This window comes from Mus musculus, chromosome 17 (genome assembly GCF_000001635.26).
Source record: "Mus musculus strain C57BL/6J chromosome 17, GRCm38.p6 C57BL/6J".
NCBI lineage: Eukaryota > Metazoa > Chordata > Mammalia > Rodentia > Muridae > Mus > Mus musculus.
Genome location: NC_000083.6, coordinates 74,467,475 through 74,481,424, shown reverse-complemented (window position 1 = coordinate 74,481,424; position 13,950 = coordinate 74,467,475).

Below are 13,950 nucleotides of genomic sequence, written 5' to 3'. Positions count from 1 at the left end.
TTGAGTATTTCTTTTAGTGAGTATCTATCATTGGTGTTTATCTACAAATGTCTTTATGGTTTTGTGTGTGTGTGTGTGTGTGTGTGTGTAGACCAGAGATCAAAACAGGTGACCCCTTAATTGCTTCCCATATTAACAGGGTGTTCCTATGTAGCTTTGTTTGGCCTGAAACTTACTATGTAGACCAGATTGGCTTCCAAGTCACAGATATGCCTCTGGCTCTTCGGTTCTGGGGTTAAGTGTATGTGTCCAACCCTGGTTTTCTGTCTTATTTTTTGACATAGGTTCTCTCACTGAAACTGAAGCTAACAATTGTTGGGATCCAGGAATTGCTTCACAAACCACACAGTCACTGATCTCAGTAAGACACGGATAGTTTATTGAGAATACACCCCAGGACTTGCAGCTTGAAATATTAAAAAGCAATCCATGCTACCACCAGCATCGCACCGACAGACAGGCCAACCTGTTCTCAGCCTGTCAGACTCTCTGACTCAGTGCTTTGAAGCCTGTCCATTCCACTGGCTAAGATCCCATAGTAGGCAGCTGCCATGCCCGCTCAACCCTTCCAAATTCCTGCGGCTGGCTGGGGTGCCCTGCCACCATACCTTTCTCTGGAACCCAGCTGAGTCGCCACATGAAGAAAAACACCACACAATCTTAGCTTAGAATCAGCAGGTAACAGAATCACTGGGCACAGAATCTAGCATCCTAATGTAAGCTATCGTAAGTTATAAATCCTCTGGTAGTGGATCCCGGTGGATCCGCCACCTGAAACAGGGCCTCTGCTACCTACATTTTAACTTCCATGATCTCTGTCCAAAAGGAAATATCTTTCTCCTGCCTCCACTCTTCCTCTCTCGGACCCGGAAGTCCCGCCTACTCGCCCAGTGATTGGTTCCTTAGAATCTTTATCCTTTAGTGGAAGGTTCTGACACAAGGACTGGTTTGTCAGGGCAATGGTCCAGATTTGGTAACTGACCCATGACCCCGAGTTAAGGTCCTACAAGGTTTTAAAGCCCAAATTCTACAAACATCTGTGCCAAGTTATTCCACCAATCAGGATTTAGGGATAGGGGATTTCCTTAGGAACATGTTTTTGTTGTACACTTATCCTGCTCTCACTGGTTGGGATATTCAACTATGGCAGGAGACTTGCCTTGTCTAATATTCATGTCCTAACCAGGATGAGACTTGTCTAACATTCATATCTAGGATGTCAGATTCCAGGGAGGTCTTGGGAACTTAAACTTTACCGGACCACTATTTAAAATGGAAGTCTTTTGTTGCTGTTGTTGCTTCATGTATGTCTATGAACCACACACATGTCTAATGTCTGAGAAGGTTGTAAGATATCCTGGAACTGGAGTCATAGTTGTCAGCCACCTTGGAGGAGCTGGGAATCAAACACTGGTCCTTTGAAAAAGGAGCCAACACTCTTAGGCATGGAGTCATCTCTCCACCCCCATTTTGAGTTTCCCTCCTCCTTCTTCTACTACCCAAGTGCTAGGACTGCAGCTATGTTTATGTGCTACTAAAGATTAGAAACACGGCCTCCAGCATGCTAGGCAAGCACCCTATCAGCTATATCCCTGGCCCAAGCCTCATTTTCTTTCCTTTTCTTTTTTTCTTTTTCTTTCTTTTTTTCTTTTTCTTTCTTTTTTTCTTTTTCTTTTTTCTCTTTCTTTTTCTTTCTATTTTTCTTTTCCTTTTTCTTTCTTTTTTCTTATTCTTTTTCTTATTCTTTTTCTTTTTCTTATCTTTTTTTTTTTTTTTGTCTTTTCGAGACAGGGTTTCTCTGTGTAGCCCTGGCTGCCCTGGAACTCACTTTGTAGACCAGGCTGGCCTTGAACTCAGAAATCCACCTGCCTCTGTCTCCCAAGTGCTGGGATTAAAGGCATGCAGCACCACCGCTCGGCTTCCTTTTCTTTTCTTTATTGTATAATTGTTACTACTATTATTTTTTAATTTAATTTAATTTTTTACTTATCTACTTTATATCCTGCTCACTGTCCCCACCCAGTCACCTCCTCCAATAGTCCTTCCCCCTTCCCTCTCCCTTTCTTTTCAGTAGGTGGGGACTCCCCCCTGGCTTTACCCCCACCCAGGTACATCAAGTCTCTGTAAGGCAAGGCACTTCCTCTCCCTCTGTGGCCAGACAAAGCAGCCCAGCTAGAAGAATATATACCATGTATAGGCAACAGCTTTTGGGATCGTCTCTGTTGCAGTTGCTTAGGACCCACATGAAGGTCAAGCTGCACATGGTCCAGCCCAAGTATTTTCTTTAGTTGGTGGTTCAGACTCTGAGAGCCCCAAGGGTCCAGGTTAGTTGACTCTGTTGGTCTTCCTATGGAGTTCCTATCCCCTTCAGGGCCTGAAATCCTTCCTACTATTCTTCCACAAGAATCCCCAAGTTTCATCACTGTTTGGCTGTGGGTGTCTGTATCTGTCTGAGTCAGCTGATTAGTGGAGTTTCTCAGAGGACCACATGCTACTGTCTGCAAGCATAACAGAATATCATTAATAGCATCAGGAATTGGTGTTTACCCACGGGAAGGGTCTTGGTTGGCTATTCCCTCAGTCTCTGCTCCATCCTCTGCTCTATCATCCATGCCTTTCTTGTAGACAACATAAATTTTGGGTTGAAAATTTTGTGGGTGGGTTGGTGTTTGTTTCTATCCCTCCTTAGAAGTTCCTGTCTAGCTAGAGGAGGTAGTCTCTTCAGGTTCCATATCCCCAATATTGTGAGTCACAGCTAAGGTCACCCCCATTGATTCTTGGGTGCCTCCCTTATCCCAGGTCTCTTTCTCATCCTGGAGATGCCCCTCCACCTCCGAACCCCCAACAGTTTCAGATTTTCATTCATTTTCATGGCCATCTAGCCATCTCGCCCATCCTTCCCCACACCTGATCCTGAACTCCCCTCCTCCCCTCTCCCATCCTCCTCCCTCCCAGTTCCCTCCATTCATCTGCCTCTTAAGACTTTTATTCTCCTTCTAAGTGAGATTCAAACTTCCTTGTTGGGACTTCCTTCTTGTTTAGCTATTTTGAAGCTGTTTAATGTAGCATGGTACCTCTGTTTATGACTAATATCCACTTGTGAGTGCATACCATGCATGTGGGCTACGTCACTCAGGATGATATTATCAAGTTCCATCCATTTGCCTGCAAAATTCATAATGTCTTTGTTTTTAATAGATAAATATTATTCCATTCTTTCTTCAGTTGAGGGGCAGCCAGGTTGTCTGGATATTATGAATAAAGCTGGTATGAACATAGATGAGCAAGTGTCCTTGTCGGATGGTGGAGCAGCTTTTGGGTAAATGCCCAAGGGTGGTACAGCTGGGTCTTGAGGTAGAACTATTCCTAGTTTTCTGAGAAACTGACAGATTTCCAAAGTGGTTGTACAAGTTTGCACTCCCACCAGCAATGAATAAGTGTTCTCCTTGCTCCATATCCTTGCCATCATGTGTAAATAATAGATGTAAGCATCACCAACAGAATACAGAAGATGGAAGAGAGAATCTTAGTCATTAAAGATCCAATAGAAGCCGGGCGTGGTGGCGCATGCCTTTAATCCCAGCACTTGGGAGGCAGAGGCAGGCGGATTTCTGAGTTCGAGACTAGCCTGCTCTACAAAGTGAGTTCCAGGACAGCCAGGGCTACAGAGAAACTCTGTCTTGAAAAAACAAAAAACAAAAAAACAAAAAAACAAACACCCCCCCCAAAAAAAATCCAATAGAAGAAGTTGATACATCAATCAAAGAAAATGTTAAATCTAAAAAACTCCTAACATAAAACATCCAGGAAATCTGGGATACCATGAAAAGACCTAACCTAAGAGTAATAGGAATAGGGCAGTGGTGGCACATGCCTTTAATCCCAGCATTTGGGAGGCAGAGGCAGGCAGATTTCTGAGTTTGAGACCAGCCTGGTCTACAAAGTGAGTCAGGACAGCTAGGTCTATACAGAGAAACCCTGTCTCGAAAAACCAAAAAAAAAAAAAAAATAATAATAATAATAATAATAGGAATAGAAGAAGGTAAAAAGAGTCCCAGCGTCAAGGCCCAGAAAATATTTTCAACAAAATCATAGAAGAAAACTTTCCCGGGACTGGAGAGATGGCTCAGCAGTTAAGAGCACTGGCTGCTTTTCCCAGAGTCCTGAGTTCAATTCCCAGCAACCACGTGGTGCCTCACAACCATCTGTAATGGGATCTGATGCCCTCTTCTGGTGTGTCTTAAGAGAACAATAGTATTCTCATATACATAAAATAAATAAATCTTTAAAAAAAAAAAAAAAAAACTTTCCCAACCCAAAGAAAGAGATGCCTATAAACATACAAGAAGCTTACAGAACACCAATTAAACTGGATCAGAAAAGACCCACCACATAATAATCAAAACAAAATCTAGAGAACAAAGGAAGAATATTAAAAGCAACAAGGGGGAAAGGCCAGGTAACATACAAGGGCAGACATATCAGAATTATATCTGACTTCTCAACAGAGACTCTATAAGCTAGAAGGGCAACATGTAAAAAAACCACAGGTGCCAACCTAGACTACTATACCCAGCAAAACTCTCAATCACTATAGATGGAGGAAACAAGATATTTCAAGACAAATCCAAGTAGTAGTATTTTTTTTTAATGTAGACTAAGCTGGCCTGAGATTTGCCTCCTAAAGGATGGGATTAAAGTTGTGTGCTGTAGTGTGTACCTTCTTCTACCCTGGTTAAGGATTGGTCTGACCGTTCTACCAGCCACAGCTCTGGTTCCCTTGGATCCATGGATGAAAGACACACACACACACACTAGATTATTTTTAATATGCTTTATAGTTCAATGGCTGTGCCCTTCTAAGCCTTCCGTAGCTAATGTGCCATTATCTTCACTCCCAGCTCAACACCACTAAATCTGCCCTCTGCTTAGTTACATTTCTGATCTCCTGCCTGCTACCCCAGGCCCAGTTGGGGAAGCGACCAACAGCCACTCTACCTGGAGCTGAAAGCTGGGTAGTAGAAACTACACACTACCGTGGAAGCTGAGAATCCACTATTAATTTAGGAATTCTTAGCCTATATACACACGCAAATGAAATAAGTCTAGGAGAAGGGAGAATTGGTTTCTCAGGGAGCTGAGCTGAGTCAGGAGCATCCAGCATGTGAAACTAAAACAAAGAACACAGCCTCTGCCTGGGAGAGCCAAGGCTCAGAGATGCAGGGAATTCCTGCTGTGCAGACAAGATGACTGGTTCTCTGAATGTTAGGGGGTAGCACTGAGAAACAAACAATAAGGTTGACTGTCTCCAGCCAGCAAAATATCAAAGGATAGAATTTTAAATTTTGATTTAACTGTTTTTAAGAATAGAAGGTAGTATAATAGTAATTGTTTAACCATTCTTTTTTTTTTGTTTTTTTTGTTTTTCGAGACAGGGTTTCTCTGTATAGCCCTGGCTGTCCAGGAACTCACTCTGTAGACCAGGCTGGCCTCGAACTCAGAAATCCGCCTGCCTCTGCCTCCCAAGTGCTGGGATTAAAGGCGTGCGCCACCACGCCCAGCTTGTTTAACCATTCTTAAATATACAGATATTAAGCCCCACAGAAGAGAGAAGTTAGGGAAGAGAGATTGCCTTAGTCAAGGTTTGTATTCCTGCACAAAACATCATGACCAAGAAGCAAGTTGGGGAGCAAAGGGTTTATTCAGCTTGTACTTCCATATTGCTGTTCATCACAGAAAAAAGTCAGGACTGGAGCTCACACAGGGCAGGAACTTGGAGGCAGGAGCTGATTCAGAGGCCATGGAGGGGTACGGCTTACTGGATTGCTTCCCATGGCTTGCTCAGCTTGCTTCCTTATGGAACCCACGACCACCAGCTAGGGAAGTTCTGAGGACCACGCCCCTCCCTGCATTCAGGAGAGAATTCCTTTTAGCTGTAAGAGCACCTTTGCAGATGTTGTTCTAAATAAAGTTTAAATTCTAAGTTTATAAAGAAGGTCAATCGGGCTGTAGAATTTATAAAGGCATTACAATCTGGCTTGCCTACTTCATATAAAGTTATTATAGATTTAAGGGTTTGTTTTTTCCTTTTCATTCTGATAAGGAAAGATGTTTTTCTTCTAGTGAGCTGTTATCAAGAAGCTAAGAGTTTGAATCTTTCAGTGTATATTTTTTCCTAAGTGGAAAGTATTTTATTAGCTAATGCCTCTCAAGAGCGAGGCCGAGGTGGCATTCACCTCAAAACGCAGTTTCAGCATCCTATTAAGCCACTGTGGTGCTAACAAAAAATTGTAAGATAAATTCATATATTTTAGAATAACTATAACAAAAATGGTGTCTTAAAAACCTGACTAAGTGTCTGTTCCTTGTTCCAAACAGCAATTAATTTGGTTATTACAGAATATTAATATTTGATCTATTGCATACCATCATTTTAAATAATAAAAGATAAGTTAAAAAATTGTTTTTAGGGAGAGTGATGAAGACTGAAGATTGCTGAATAAACTGCTGTTAGAAGAACTGGTGGTCGTGTCATTCTTGCTGGTCGAGAGCAGATGCGACAAGTGGTGGCCCATACGGAGACCCGACTCCCCCCACCAACGTGTTCAGAACTTTCAGCAGTCAGTGTTTGCCGGCAGAGTAATTTCACGATAAGTGAAACTTACAACCCCAGGAGTTTTGGGAAGGACCTCAGATAAAACAGAGGCGAATATCATGTTGCCAGGAAGCAGGCACAAAGTAAAAGTGTTTGGGAAGGACCTTGGATAAAACAGAGGTGAATATAAAGTTGCCAGGAAGCAGGCACAATGTAACGATAAGGTTCCTGGTTTTGGGACAAGTTAAGGTTCCGGGTTTTGGGACAAATTCCACCAAGCACCATGGGGACTTGAGGTTTGCAGAGGAACAGGAGGTTTTACCAAAAGGGGTTTTGCCGGTCTGGAAGTTAGTGAGAAATTGTATAGAAGATAGAGAAAGATGTGGTGCAGAACTCCAGAGAGGTAATGAGGTGCTGAATCAGGTAAGAGAAGAGCACTCTCAATTGGTTTGGGCGAGAGGGCTTGTTTGTGTTTCCTCAGGATCATAGACAACTGCTGTGGGTCCCAGAACAGGTGACCAGAGCAATTCTGGGCAAGCAGAGCTATGAGGACGTGGATGTTCCTGTGGCTGGGAATGCTCCTGCTAGTGAGAACTGAAGAGCTACAATTGTCTTTTTTACCATGGGATGGAGAGATAGCTCCCATGCAGGAATCTATGCTGCTTCAGCTAAAGGGATTGTTGTGTTTTCAGATGATTCAAAATATTTCACAGATGAGTGATTGTGTTCAGCTGTATCTACTATTGGAATGGTTCTAATGTGTTTGAAACTTCTGTATTTCAATTTGCTGGAGGAAGGAATGTTTCTTTTCAGGCTATGCCTGTTTGTATGTGGCCTCCTTTTGTGTTTATTGCTTATAATGGCAGTTATAATATGTGCTGGAATGCATCTGTATACTAGGATGCCTTGCTTTGTACCTTTGCCTGTTCAAGTTACTTTGTTTACAAACTGCCACAGCTGTGAATAATTTATCTGAGGGTATTTCAGAAGCTTTGGATTGCTCACAGCTGTCTCCTGCTTGAAAGAGTGGGCCAGAATTGATGGATTAATCAGCATCCTGGCCTCCTGGTGCACCTGTCGCATGCAGAGTCATCAGCGCAGAGACAGGCTTTTGCGGCAGTGGCACCTTGCAATGGAATGGATTGCAGTCCTGCCCAATGTTTTTATATCCTGTGTTGGGATGGGACCTCTGGCAGTGGTTACCCGGACCATGCAGCCATTGTGACCGTGAATTCATCCCTTGCCTCAGGGCTGCAACTCCACCATGAATCATCTGAAGGAATGGGCGGGAACGGGAGTCCTGGGATGTATGCTTGTAATAGTGTGTGTGTTGTGTGTTTGGTGCATGTGTGGGTGCAGTGCGTGCAGGCCCACACTTCCACTATGGTGGCGCAGGCTTTGCCGAAGTGGAGGCGGGACAATCTCCTCAGATTTGGCTTGCCGCTCTAAAGAAATAATGCTGCGTTATGCCATGAGTTGCGAGGCTAAGCACTGCACAGAGGATAGCTTGTGAGCTGTTGGCATCCTGTGGAAGGCACGTCTGATTGCATGAAGGTTCAGTGTCCTAGTTCCCTTCCCCCAGGAAAAACGACACGGCAGCTGACCAAGACCTCTCTGGTTGATGAGCCCGATGGATGGTTTTGTGTAGGGCCCCTATGCTTGCACACTGGGGATCAGACCTCTACCTTCACCCATGAGGCTTGCTTGCAGCAATAAAATAAAATAGGGGGAGATGTGGGAGACTATGGCCTCCCCCCCTTGGGCTGCCCGAGCCACACCTGCAAGATGGCACCTGCCAGATGCAGAGCTGGTGGTGTAAACAAGTCCATATTTGGTGGAGACGTGCTCCTGCCCCTGATTGGCTGAAGCCGCGTGCCTGGTGAGGTGACGTGGACTGCCATGAGTGGATGGGGGCTGAGAGTATATAAGAGTGAGAGGCCCAGGGTTCGGGAGAGAGAGATGAAGACTGAAGCTTGCTTAATAAACTGCTGTTAGAAGAAAAAAATTGTTTTTATGCATGCATCCCAATTATTGTGTTTAAAAAACGACCCCTCTATGGAAGTAAGTAGATGTGAATTGGATCACACGCTTATTCTTTTGAGCTTCCCCCTGCTTCAACACAGATAATTAAACTGTGTGCTGTAGATGGTGTTTTAAAATGTTGAATAATCAAGCTTAATTGTATCTTTATTAATATATATATATATATATCAGAGCTTAAAATTGCTCAAAATTGTTCATCCCTCAAATGCTATTAATTCTCAAGCTTGCAATTGCTTATGCTACTCATAAGAAAAAAATACTGTTCCTTTAAAAAGACTGTCTTTGGACAATTAAGAAATTGTCCTGGGTTGCCTGGAAAAGACCCCCAGGATTTGCTTTTGTGTTATAGAGATTTACAAAAAGCTTTAGCTGAAAAAGAATTACAGATAGCTCCTGAAAAGATACAAACAAGATCCTTATAATTATTTGGGCTTTAGACTTACTGATCAAGCTATTTTTCCCCAGAAGATATTTATTCGCAGAGACAACTTAAGGACTTTGAATGATTTTCAAAAATTGTTAGGTGATATTAATTGGCTTCGCCCCTATTTAAAGCTCACTACAGGGGAGTTGAAACCTTTATTATTTGATATTCTTAAAGGGAGTTCTGGTCCTACCTCCCCTAGATCCCTAACCTTAGAAGGATTGCTGGCCTTACAACAGGTGGAAAAAGCTATTGAAGAGCAATTTGTCACGTATATAGATTACTCTTTGCCTTACTTCTGTTAATTTTTAATACGATTCATGTGCCTACAGATTGTTATGGCAAACGTCTCTTCTGGTTGGATACATTCGAGAATTTCTCCTAAACGCAATATCTTGCCATATTATGAAGCAGTAACCCAGATGATTATCATTGGAAGGAAGTAGGCACTAACTTATTTTGGCAAAGAGCCAGATATTATTGTTCAGCCTTACAAAGTAAGTCAAGACCCTTGGCTGGAACTGCATAGTACAGACTGGTTGGTTGCTCAAATAGGATTTAAAAGAACTATAGACAGCCACTACCCTCAAGGTAGGTTGATAAAATTTTTAAATGTACATGAGGTGATATTTCCTAATATGACCTCTCTACTACCCTTACACAATGCTGTTCTGGTGTTTACTGATGGCTCCTCTACAGGGCGAGCTGGATATCTTAAATAATCGTCAGGTAATCATAAAGACTCCTGGCCTCTCAGCTCAATTAGCAGAATTGACAACAGTACTGAATGTCTTTAAGTCTGTGCATGAGGCTTTTAATATTTTTTACTGATAGTTTATATGTTGCACAATCGGTACCCTTATTGGAGACCTGTGGTACTTTTAACTTTAATATGCCAGCAGGATCCCTGTTTTCACAATTACAAAACATCATTCTTGCCCAAAAACACCCGTTCTATATTGGCCACATACGATCTCATTCTGGTCTTCCTGGACCTTTAGCTGAAGGCAATGATTGCATTGACAGAGCTCTAATTTCAGATCCTGTTGCTTTGGCCAAGTGTGATCATGAAAAATTTCATCTCTCTAGCCAGACCTTAAGGATCCGACTTAAGATCACTAAGGAAAAGGCAAGAATGATTGTAAAACAATATCCTAAATATATTACATTGTCTCCAGTGCCACATTTAGGAGTTAATCCATGAGGTCTTATGCCTAATCATATTTGGCAAATGGATGTAACTCATTATGCAGAATTTAGAAAATTAAAATGTATACACTTTTGTATTGATACTTGTTCAAGATTTCTTTTTGCTTCTCTGCATACTGGAGAAGCCTCCAAAAATGTAATTGATCATTGCCTACAAGCCTTTAATGCCATGGAATTGCCTAAACTTATTAAGACAGATAACGGGCCATCCTATTCTAGCAAAAATTTTACTTCATTTTGTAAAAAAATTGGCATCAAACATAAAGATGGAATTCCATATAACCCCATGGAACAAGGAATAGTTGAACGTGCTCATCACACTTTTAAAAATTGGATTTTAAAAACAAAACAGGGGCAATTATGTCCCCCAAGGTCACCAAAGGCACATCTTCCTTTTGCTTTATTTGTCAAAATTTTTGCAAACTGATAACTGATGTTAAAGGTCAGTCTGCAGCAGATCGCCACTGGCATCCAGTTACTTCTAGTTCTTATGCCATGGTAAAGTGGCGGGACCCATTAACTAACCAATGGAAGGGTCCAGACCCGGTCCTAATCTGTGTTTTTTCACAAAAAGAAGATGGAGCTCTATGGCTGCCTGAGAGATTAGTTTGTCAACTAGACTCAGATTCTCAATCTTCTAGTAAGTATGACTCTAACCTTGATTATGGCTAAAAATCCTCTTTAGCCAAAAAGTTAAATTAAAGCACAGCCTCCACTCCCAGGGAAGCTGTAAGCCTTTCTGTGATTCTCAAAGTCACCTCCCTGACACTGGGAGCTCTAGGTCTAGCCTGGTCGTTGCTAATTTGCAATTGAATGGCGTACCTGGACTTCCCCAAAAGAAGATTTTGTACTGTGCCTTTCACTGTCTAGACTTTGTTTGAAGTCAACGCCCTTCAGCCTGAGTGCAGCGGACATGCATCCCTGCCCCCAACAGCGTGCAGGTGGGCAGTTATTAATTTTCATCAAGAATTCTAAGTACATATTGTGGCTTTGGTCTGATTTGGGAATAAGGTGCGCTATGAGGGCCGGTTAGTCAATGACAGGCAACCAGATCCCTGATCATGCCAATCTAAGACAGGAGTACATGCCAAAAGGCAGTGGTTGTTGATATTACACCACAGAGCCATGTTTGTGTGAATTATAACACAAACTAGCTGCATGTAACTTCCGATGATGGAGTTGGATGGTTCGAAAGGATCTGAGATCCTAAGGCAGGCATGGCCGCCAGACACTATAATTCCCAGGCAGGACTATGGAGCATAAATAAATTTTATGCCTCAGTCCAGCTTTTTTTTTAATATTAATAACAGGGAGGAGATGTAGCCTCCCATAAGAAACCTCTGTATTTGTCTGGCCATTTTCTATAATAATCTTTTGTCTGGTCAAAGAGAAAGCAAGTATAAAGATCATAATATTTAGATGGGATAACAGATACAGGGATGATAACAATTTGGATCAGTTCCTGGCATCCGGCTATGGAGCAGTTTCCTGACCATATTTGGAAAGACTGTTAGGGAGTTTCCTGAACCAGATGTAAGGGCTGCCCTGGATGGAAATGAACAGAGAAACACATGTCTTAGAATCCCTGAGGTAAAACAGTCCAGGTAAATTGGGTAGAGAAGTGGGTGTCAGGATCTGTCCAGGTAAAGGCAAATATGTTCTGTGACTGGGTGTCAAGAGGGATAGAGAAAAAATGCATCCTTGAGACCTATGACTGAGAAATGGGAATTTCCCAAGGGTCTAGTGGACACAAGTGTATAAGGGGTTAGTCACAACAGGATGGAGGGGAACCACTGCAGAATTAATGCATCTGAAGTCTTGAACCAAAGTGGTAGGCACCACTAGGTTTCTTAACTATTAGTATAGGGATTTTAAAGGGGAGAATTGATGAGGCGAAGTTTTTTCCTTGAGGTCTGAAATGATAGGCTTAAGTCCCCTGAAGCTCTGGAGAGAGAGGGTATTGAGCTCGGGTGATGTACCTGGTAGAGTCCAGTAACTGGATGATAACAGAAGAATGATATTTAGCAACAGAGGGGTTCTAGATGTCCCAAACTTGGGGGTCCACCTGAGAAGCTGGTAAAGGAAACAACATGTTAGTGTTAGTAGGTTTTGACTGGATAAAAGAAGGAGCAGAGAAACTGCTGGTGAGCTTGGGTTTAGGCGAATGAGGGGAGCAAAGGAAATAGAGGCTCACAACTTAGCTAAAAGATCCCTTCCTAATAAGGGGACAGGACACATCAGCACTACCAAAAAGGAATGGGTGAGGGGTACACTCCTTAAAATGCAACTAAATGGTGGGGTCTGGTGAGGAAGGTAAGGTTGTCCTCCTACTCCGACGATAGGAAAACACAAAGGTGAAAGTGGGTCCCCAAAACTCCATCCGGACTGAGTAAGTGCCCCAGGTGTACTAGATGAAGGATATGGGCCACCCACATACCATGATAGCTCCCTGCGGCTCCCTGCTAGTGACAGGCATGGTCAGGTCGAGGGAGCTCCGGCTTCTTCAGTTGTCTATAGGAGGTCCGCTGGAGGGTTACCTGGGAGTGATGTCCTTCTGTTCTTCACAACATGAGGGCAATTGACAGCCCAATGTCTCTCCTGATGGCACCTAGGACATGGCCCCCTTGCTTGCCAGGGGTAGGACAAGCCCTCGCCTATAGCAGTGTCCAATGTCTGGGATCCACTCAAGTTATTCTGGGCTCCTCCAAGAGCTCGGGTCACTTCTCCAGTTCTGCCCTTTGTAGCACACATCTTATTTTCTAGGCCCAGCTGCCTGTACTTCACTGCTGCTGCTGTTCTTGGTGGTCATCTCATGGTACTGGCATCTCCAAAACACTGCTGTCTTCTGCTGCAAATATACTGCATGTTCACAAATAGTCTCTCATAGGCACTTTTCATGGTGCTAAGCTTCAACTTCTCTGCATGACCCCTTCAGTCCTGGGCCTTCAACTGCCACCGGGGCTGCACCTTTACCAATGGCCTCTCCTGGCCTCTCACAGTGCCAAACCTTGGCTGCTACCCCTTCATGTTTCAAAACCAGTACCACCTGGGTGACTCTTATACATTACCAAGTCTGACTGCCAACACGAGGTACAACCATGCTGCCTCTGGAACACAGCTGCTCTGTGCTTTCAGGAACCACTTCCCAGAAGATTTCACCTTAGTGATGCTGGTCTCTTCTTTTTTTTTTTTTTTTTTTTTTTTTTTTAAAAAGATTTATTTATTTATTATATGTAAGTACACTGTAGCTGTCTTCAGACATTCCAGAAGAGGGAGTCAGATCTCATTACAGATGGTTGTGAGCCACCATGTGGTTGCTGGGATTTGAACTCTGGACCTTCGGAAGAGCAGTCGGGTGCTCTTACCCACTGAGCCATCTCACCAGCCTTGGTCTCTTCTTAATCACTGCTAATTTCTTGGCTCAAGCTAATCAGCATCAATTGTCCCAGTAACACAAAGGTTTCGATTTGGTAGTTCTGGTATCTTGTTAATCACAACATATTCTTCAGCCCCAGTTAACCAAAACCACAGAATCTTCTAAATCAAAACAGCAATGGCCCTGATAAGAGTCCTTAATCTTCCCTCTAAAATTTTGCAAGCCAGACCTCCATCATTTGCACTGTTCTCAACATTATCTTCCAAGCTCCTGCAGAACATCCCACAGAGCCCTTATCTCAAT